Genomic DNA, 9,935 nt, shown 5'->3' with positions numbered 1-9,935 from the left:
TCTTTGATATGGACAATAATTATCTTTTCCTTTTTTTATAAGGCATTTTGTATGTGGACAAAATGTACAGTTATGCATGTTTATACAGGGATCCATAAACATAAGATAACTCTTCAGTTGGAAGAGTACTAACTCAAGTATCTTACTGAAAAAGCAAGAACAGCAAAATACACTAGCTTCTATAATAATAATAATAATAATAAGAAGAAGAAGAAGAAGAAGAAGAAGAAGAAGAAGAAGAAGAAGAAGAAGAAGAAGAAGAAGAAGAAGAAGAAGAAGAAGAAGAAGAAGAAGAAGAAGTTGGAAGGGACCTTGGAGGTCATCTAGTCCAACCCCCTGCTAAGGCAGGAAACCCTATACCATTTCAGACAAATGGCTGTCCAGTCTCTGCTTAAAAACTCCCAGTTTTGGAGCATTCACCACTTCTGGAGGCACTGGTTCCACTGGTTAGTTGTTCTAACTGTCAGGAAGTTTCTCCTTAGTTCTAGGTTGCTTCTCTCCTTGACTAGTTTCCATCCATTGCTTCTTGTCCTGCTCTCAGGTGCTCTGGAGAACAGCCTGGCTCCCTCTTCTTTGTGGCAGCCCCTGAAATATTGGAACACTGCTATCATGTCACCCCTCACCCTTCTCTTCATTAAACTACACATACCCAATTCCAGCAACCGTTCCCTATATGTTTTAGCCTCCAGTCCCCCAATCATCTTTGTTGCTCTTCTCTGTACTCTTTCTAGAGTCTCGACATCTTTTTTACATCGTGGTGACCAAAACTGGATGCAGTATTCCAGGTGTGGCCTTACCAAGGCATTGTAAAGTGGTATTAGTACTTCACGTGATCTTGATTCTATCCCTCTGTTAATGCAGCCTAGCACTGTGTTGGCTTTTTTGGCAGCTGCAGCACACTGCTGGCTCATATTGAAGTGATTGTCCACTAGGACTCCGAGATCCCTCTCACAGTTACTACTATCGAGCAAGGTACCACCTATACTATACCTGTGCATTTGATTTTTCCTGCCTAAATGCAGAACCTTACTTTTTTCACAATTGAATTTCATTTTGTTAGATAGTGCCCAGTGTTCGAGTCTGTCCTGATCCTCCTGTATCTTAAGCCTATCTTCTGGAGTATTGGCTATTCCTGTCAGCTTGGTGTCATCTGCAAATTTGATGAGTTCCCCATCTATCCCCTCATCCAAATCGTTGATGAAGATGTTGAAGAGCACTGGGCCCAGAACAGAGCCCTGGGGCACCCCACTACACACTTCCTTCCATGTAGATGCAGTTCCATTGAGGACCATACACTGAGTACGGCCTGTACAAATCCATCTGGTGGTGATGCTATCTAACCCACATTTTTCTATCTTAGTAGGTTGTGATCTACTTTATCAAATGCCTTACTGAAATCCAAGTAAATTATATCTACAGCATTCCTCTGGTCCACTTGTTTTGTCACTTGGTCAAAGAATGCAATAAGGTTTGTCTGGCACGATCTGTTTTTGACAAACCCATGTTGGCTTTTAGTGATAACTTTGTTCGCATCAAGGTGTTCGCTGATTTGTGGTTTGATTATCTTTTTCAGAATCTTCCCAGGTATTGAGGTCAGGCTGATAGGTCTGTAGTTTCCTGGATCTATTTTTTCCCTTTTTTGAAAATGGGAACTACATCAGCTCTCTTCCAGTCCTCTGGTAGTTCCCCAGTGCTCCAGGATCTTTGAAAAATATAGTTCAGTGGTTCTGAGATCACGTCTGCCAGTTCCTTGAGAGCCTTGGGGTGTAATCCATCTGGTCCTGGTGATTTGAACTTGTCTAGGCTGGACAAGAGCTCAAGTACCATTTTCTTGCCTATCTTAACTTGCGTTTCTATTCTGTTTTTTATGGCACTGGTTTTGGTAGGTTGGACTGTTTTTTCCCTTCTATTTATTTTTATTCTATAGTTTGTGATACTTTATCAATAATGGTTTATTTTAAGTAGAGATTAAACTTGTGCAGAGTGAATAAAATTAATAATTTATCCTATTAGCTGGAACAGAAACATTCCTGGATGAATTGATTTCTACAACTTAATAATAAATTGAGTGCAGGAAACACTGCCTTTTCATTCTGTATCTAATTGAGTATGTAGCTATATAAAAACATAAGCAGTTTTTCTTTTATTGTGTATTAAATGTATTAGCTTTAGCCAAATTAATGTGGTAAAAGAGTCAGAATATTTGGATTAACAAGTTTATCTATTTTATTGCAATAACATTAAGTGAGAGGTAATGTTCTAAGGTGAAAAAGTTTTATAAATTCAAGGTGTGTTAGAAGTGTTAAATTCAAAACCACCCTGCTACGGGCAGATTTCTATTCCGTCCAGAATGCTATTTAAAATCAATTTCACCTCCAGTCCAGCCCGTACCTCTTCAGCATTCCAAATCAAGACTGCAGACTTTCCCAGTCTGACTGCCAACCTCTCTTCTGCAATGTTTTGTTTTGACCTAATAAAAATATACTAAGATACTACAGCTTTGGGATTTTTTCCATAATAGTAATTAGCTATTTCTTATATTTGAAATGTCTTCATGTGCTGTAATTCAGTGAGTGCAAAAACATTCTGTGGTTGGAGATAATTATAATGGTACAAGCAATATATCAATGAAGTCTTTCTTAGCCAGCCAGCATCAATCCAGTGGCGTTGAGCTTCCAGGCTAATAGGACATATTCTAATTAGTTGATTTCTTGGTTTTGTCAGCAACTGTGGCTGGGACCCTGAGAAGTGAAAGCGATCTGCTCTGTAATGCATTACTTGGCAGCTCACAGGCAACTGAGCCGGAACTGACTGACCTCTTGTGTTTGTAACTGAATTAATATCTAATTAGATTGTATCATTGGAAGGCTGATTTCTGATTGGTTCTTCATCCAGGTGAATTTGGAAGAAATTCCAAAGGAGTTAATTTTTTACTTTCTCTCTTTGAATCTTGCTGAAGTTTATTATTTTTCAACGATCGCTGAATGAATGAATGACTCAAGTGAGATTGCTATATGCAGTTTGTTAATTCAGGGCCGCTGTTTCATTTTAGCATGACATAAAGCTGAAAACCAGACTCTGTTAAGGGTCAGACTGTATTCCTTTTTGTCAGTTTCTAAATCTTAATAGCTTCTGTTGGAGTTGTGCATGGTGATTTGATATGATTGCTAGTACTTGTCTGTCTTTAAAGACGCCCATTATGTAGCAGTGCACTTTCAGCTGCTTTGGGTTTTTTAGGTTGTTCTAATGAAATTACAAAGCTTTTACCTCTGAAGGTTCCAGCCACAGTTGGTGGACAAAAATGTCAGGATACCATATGATTAGAACATATCTGCTATCCCAAAAGCTGGAGTATAAACATTTCAAAGTAACAGCCAGAAAAATAGAAAAACATTGAAGCCTACAGAATTAATTATGTTACAAAAATTTCTAAAGCTGAAAATTATTTACCTATTTTGGATGTTATATTCTTTCTCATCTCTGCCATTCAGTTTCTTTCTCAATCTAACATCAAAGCAGTTTGTGGGGTCTTAGGTTACCTGATTTATGGGATTGGTCGTACCAAAGGTTCCTACCCCCAGAAGATATTTTGCTTCTCATCCAAGAAGCTTCTTCAGTTCTGCTGAAGAACAGAAGAAGCTTCTTGGATGGAAAAAAAATGTCTTCAAGGAAAAAAAACATCAAGAAACTCCAGTTGCCTTTTTGGAAAGCATTTATGGGATGGTGTTTTATCAGTTGTTTACTGATGCCATTACTTTATATGTACTTAATGTTTTATACATATCAGTATTTTATATTTTGACTAAATCCTTTGACTTAACCCAGGTTGGGGTGAATTAAAATAATGTAAAATATTTCTTAAAAAAACTGAAAATCTGTACGTTGTCCTATAAGTCTATGGATGGAAGAACACACACTAGCATCATGGATTGTTTCCCACCAGCCAAGCCAAGTATCTTCATACCAGACCTTTCCCGTTGGAAAAGATAGTAAGTTGCTCTGGACATACTCTCTTCTACTGATACTTGGGGACACTTGGGGAGCGATGGGATTACCTGGGAATAATCCCATTCTGATAAAATGCTATGTAAATGTTGACTATCAGCATTGGCAGGTTTTTGATTCTTCTGGATAAGGAAACATTTAATGGCTACATATAACTCGGATAGTTAGTAGGAATGCTTCTGCATTTTAAGCCATATCTGATAGAAATAGAATCATAGGGCTGGAAGGGACTTTGGAAGTCTTGTAGTCCAACCTCTGCCCAAGACAGAAGTCGATACAAAATATTCAGTTTTGTAATAATATTAGAAAATGCCTTGCTGAACTCTTGTGACATGTAAACTTGAGAGCATTAAAAACTGTTCAGATCCAGCTTTTTTAAAAGAAAGAGATGGTAATGAAGCAAACCATGTAATTTTCTTCTTAAGATATTAATGACGCTCGCTTCCTCTTGCTTTCTGTTGCCATAGCAGCGCTGTGTTTCTCAGCAACCAGTAAATGCTTGTTCTCACATTCTAGAAAACCAGAAGGTGAGTTTGCTGGAAATAACCTTTAGAGAGCCAGATCAAAGGCACTCTTCGATTATTCAGAATAGTTGTTATAAATTAATGTACTTGAGATTTTTATGGTAGTCAGGAGGACCTAATGGCTTGAATTAAATAGGGCATTATTATGATGTACTATTTTGAAACAGAGAGCAGCTATTCTTAGGATGCCCTAATATAACAAGGACAGACTGATCTGATTCCCTTGCCAGTTCTAGAGATCTTCAGTAGCTTGTTAGCATAGAGGTAAGGCTTTCATTTAAGGAAAATGTATGCATTAAGGATTGTGCCAGTAAAAGAAAAGTATATGCTTGAAATAGCAGAATGCAGTTTTTCATTTTTGATATGTGATTTTTCTTAGGCACAATAGCAATGCTGTCTTCCCTACACCCTGACCTAAACATCTTAAAGGAACTGAAGTATATTGAATGAGAGATGTTTGGAAAAGCATGTGCCATGCACTATAAAGAGGTTTATGGAAGTTTATAGTTAAGAACCTCATATAATCGATCACTAAGCTTTCCTGATAGTATTTATCGATACTGGGAGTAAATTATGCATACAATTGTCTGAAATATTCTATTTTTTATTATGCAACGTGTAACATAAGTTGTTCTAATTTACATTTTGTTGCTGTTATGTAAGAGTTATTAGTTTATGGATTATATCTGTTTGCCTTAATTTCTTTTAAAAGTGATTACATTACAATGAAATTATTAACTGATCTTATTAAAATTCTAATGGCAGAAAGTGAAGAGGAACTAAAGAGCCTCTTGTTGCGAGTGAAGAAGGAGAGTGCAAAAGTTGGGTTGAAACTAAACATTAAGAAAACCAAGATCATGGCATCCGGCCCTCTCAATTCCTGGCAAATAGATGGGGAAGAAATGGAGGTAGTGACAGATTTTATTTTCCTGGGCTCCAAGATCACTGCAGATGGGGACTGCAGTGAAGAAATTAAAAGATGCTTGCTCCTTGGGAGGAAAGCCATGGCAAATCTAGACAGCACACTAAAAAGCAGAGACATCACCCTGTCAACAAAAGTGCGTATAGTCAAGTCTATGGTCTTCCCAGTTGCATTGTATGGCAGTGAAAGCTGGACCATAAGAAAGGCTGAGCGCCAAAGAATTGAAACCTTTGAACTATGGTGCTGGAGAAGACTCCTGCGAGTCCCTTGGACTGCAATGCGATCAAACCGGTCAGTCCTAGAGGAGATCAACCCTGACTGCTCTTTAGAAGGCCAGATCCTGAAGCTAAAACTCAAATACTTTGTCCACCTAATGAGAAGGAAGGAGTCACTGGAGAAGAGCCTAATGCTGGGAAAGATTGAGGGCAATAGAAGAAGGGGACGACAGAGAATGAGGTGGCTGGATGGAGTCACTGAAGCAGTAGGTGTGAGCTTAAATGGACTCCAGAAGATGGTAGAGGACAGGAAGGCCTGGAGAAACATTGTCCATAGGGTCGCGATGGGTCGGACACGACTTCGCAACTAACAACAACAACAACATTAAAATTATTTATTAAATGTATCTTGAAATAACAGGAGAGCTGCAATCAATTTAGAGAGAGTCAACAAATACATCAGAAAATGCATGCTTATGCATGCTTCCTATTCCCTGTCCCAGGATAACCATATAAGTGCAGCATGCATCTTTTGTGAATTGCTATGCATTCATATAGCCATGCAAACACCAACAGATTCATAACAAAATTTTACATCTTTAGGAGCCATGAATTTAACTTGATATATAAAAGGTTCCATGTGCATGAATGTCCATATATTCACAAAACACAGGTGCAGAAGCCTACCATAATAGAAATGCTCACATATATTTATTTTATTTATCAAACTTCCCGTGTATTTTTAAAATAGTTGTATGATACATCATCCAATTTCAGGACAACTAATAGCATAAAATAATAAAAGCCTCACAAGCAAACAAAGATAGCTTTCAAACAACAAATCAATAACATCTGCTTAAATATAGATTGCTGCAACTGTGTGGCAGTCATTGCAACACAAAGGGACAATGTAGTGAAGATCTAAAATTTATTGGAAAAGAGACTCAGAGGTGGTGGATTCCCCTTCCCTAGATGTATTCAAAGAGAAGCTAGTTAGCAGCCTATCAGGAATGTTTTAAGGTGGGATTCCTGGACTGAATAGGGAACTAAAGATCCTAAATGGCCTCTTCTATACTAGGATTCAATGAATTTATTATTATTTATTTATTTATTTATTTATTTAATTTGTATACCGCCCTTCTCCCGAAGGTATCAGGGCGGTGAACAGGGCAATACATATTAAAAAACAAGATACAAAAATTAAAAACAATTAAACAACAATGCCAATGAATAAATTAATATACATTAAAAAGTTAAAACCGATTTATAAAACCCAACCCCATCCCATCCCATCAGGCCAGGCCAGCTTGTTCAAAAAGGTAGGTTTTGAGATCGCACCGGAAAGAGCAGAGGTCAGGCGCCATCTGGAGCTCGGCCGGAAGATGGTTCCCTAAATCCGGCGCTCCCACAGAGAACGCCCTCCCCCTGGGAGCCAGCAGTCGGCATTCTTTGACCGGTGGCACCCTGAGGAGGCCCTCTCTGTGGGAGCGTACTGGGCGGAGGGAAGTTGACGCCGGCCGCAGGTGCTCCCCAAGGTATTCCAGACCCATGCCATGTAGGGCTTTGTAGGTCATTACTAACACCTTGAATCTCACCCAGAAGACAACTGGAAGCCAATGCAGCTCGCGGAGCAGAGGTGTAACATGGGAGTGTCGGGAAACTCCCAACACAACTCTCGCAGCTGCATTCTGTACCAGTTGGAGCCTCCGAGTGGTCTTCAAGGGTAGCCCCATGTAGAGTATTTGTCTTTGAGTGCAATGTCTGTAGAAAAAGTGAGTGTGGTATAATTCTGTTTATTGGACTGCAGCAGGGTAATGATTAATGGTGAACAAGTGTTAGAGAAAAGATAAGAAATAGAACAAATACATGAATAATTATTGCCCAATAGAGTAGGAAGCCTCAAGAATAATTGGGTTACAGAAGCAAATCCCAAAGAAATTTACTGTTGGGAACAGGTTATCAGTGCTCTCTGAAAGTCCTAGATGCTGTCTTGGTGGGAATTGAATTGAGAGATCAGTTCTAGATCACCGGAAAGGACCTTTGCCAGTCATCCTTGTACCATTGGCTAAGTGGCAGTCTTCTCTCCCCATGCAAATACATTTTTAAATGATATCATTTGTAAATCACACTTCTCATCCAATTTGGGATAATGAGTATGAATGAACTCTTGTCTTAATTTGCCAGATTTGGATGACATATTTGTTTTATTGAAGAAGGGGACTATTGCTTATGGGTCCTAACTTTTAAAATAATGGTTTGGGGTGTTTAATATATCTTTTCATTGATATTTTAGTTTTTATTTCTATTTATTTATTTGCATTTCTTGATTTTCCAAATTCCAACATAAATTGTAGACAATTAGAGTATAGTATATTGACTGCAAAAGCTAGCCATCATTTTCTATATTCTAAATTAAATATCAATTTCTTTCTTCAATACTTCAATACCATCATCTAATTACCTCCTTTTTTTAACACCCTAGTAAAATTGTTTATTAAGATTGGAATATCTGTATATAACTATCATTTTCAGTTTTTCATTATACATCTTAAAAGAATGCAAAAAAACTAAATTCTATGTCATTTAGACAATTAAATAACATATAAAATGAAGAATTATGTATGATGGAACTGAACTTCCCTTTTTTACTTTTTACTTTTCATTTCCTTTTTGAAAGCAAGACAGAGTCACAGTAGCAAAACAGAAAACTCTGCACAACCATTTCTTCAGGGCCAAAAAAAAATACACAAAAAAAGAAAAGTCCCATTGGTTTGCTATCGTCCACAATCAAAAGTCTAGCCAAAATATAATAGAGGACTTGTGTCGCAAATCATCCCATAAATGGAAACTATACCTTACAATAAAAAGGCATGCAAAAATGGCAAACCTAGTGAGCAAAAGTAGGCTATGAAATAAGGTGAAGTTCAGAACAGGATGCAAAGAAATAGCAAGTAATTTGCTGAGTCCAAGACAATTTTGAAGTCTCTTCTTTGCATTCAGAAACACACACAAACACCCCCCTGCCAGGTGACACTGCACATCTATGGACATGTCAAAAATAGGCTGCTGAGGAGACCTTGGAACCTGCCACAAAAAAGGGATAAAGTGATTAGAGTAGGTTTTGGACACTACTTTAGAGGAGGGGATGGATACCCTTATCTGGTACTAGTTATGATTGCTAAACTAATTTAAATTATAAGCTTCTTTAAAGGTAAAATAAGGAAATGTGAAATAATTTTAACATCAAAGTCAACAAACTGACAACTCAGAATGTCAGTCACACTGACACATTTAAAAAGCGTCAACCATTAATCCTCAAGCAAATAAAATGATACTTTTGAATTGGATTTGCCATGTAAAATACTGAAACCAAGCAGATCCTCCATTAAATAAATATGTTGTGATTTAGTAGCAGTTTTCTATCCCTTTCTTTTTTTTAATGTTCTGCAAGAATCTGGATGAGAGGATGCAAAATATTTATATTTTCCCCATCCCAGAATCTGATTTCTTTCTAATGAAAGCTTTTGTATTAACACGCAAAAAATTAATTTGTTGAATCCAATCACAAATAATTTGGCTACAGTTCAATGTAGCTCACAGGAGGACCTGCCTTTTTTTAAAAAAAAATGATTGTGCAGCTGAGAACATTGCGAACCTACATAATCTTTTAATAAACTGCTTCTTGTAGACTGCTGGAATGGGGGAAAGGTGACAGGAAGAAAGGCAAATTTGAATATATTGCATAGGAGCTGTTTTGCTCAAAGCCGTTATTCACTCATATTTGAATATTATAGTACAATTATCCATAATGTAAAATAGTTGACTGGAGAACCCTTTTTGTTCCTTAGCATTCTGTGAAAGCTTGACTTTTTCAATTGGTTTTAATTCTTGTAGCATCTGATGAAGTAAGCTGCAGTTCATGAAAGCATATGCTTTTTAATAAAACATGTTAGTTGGAAAAGGTATTAGCAGATTTCTACTTTATTCAAACTCTGAAAATTCCCACTGAAGATTCAGCCTGGTATGGGAAGAGATGACTCCAAAAGAGTTGTATGGCTCTGAAACCCAAAATAAACATTGATATATTTACATGTAATCAACAATTTCTTCAATTAAAATGTTTTAATAAAATTCATTAATGTTTATCAATATATGACCAAACAATAACATTAGTTAATGTGTATCAATACTTGAACATATAATCAATAATCACTCCTAGTTCCTAAGTGCTTCCTGATATTTTGGCTATTGCTACCATGTAGGTACTAT

This window comes from Vipera ursinii (genome assembly GCF_947247035.1).
Source record: "Vipera ursinii genome assembly, chromosome: 1".
Lineage (NCBI taxonomy): Eukaryota > Metazoa > Chordata > Lepidosauria > Squamata > Viperidae > Vipera > Vipera ursinii.
The sequence above is the reverse complement of the archived record's forward strand: the minus strand, read 5'-3'. Positions refer to the sequence as shown.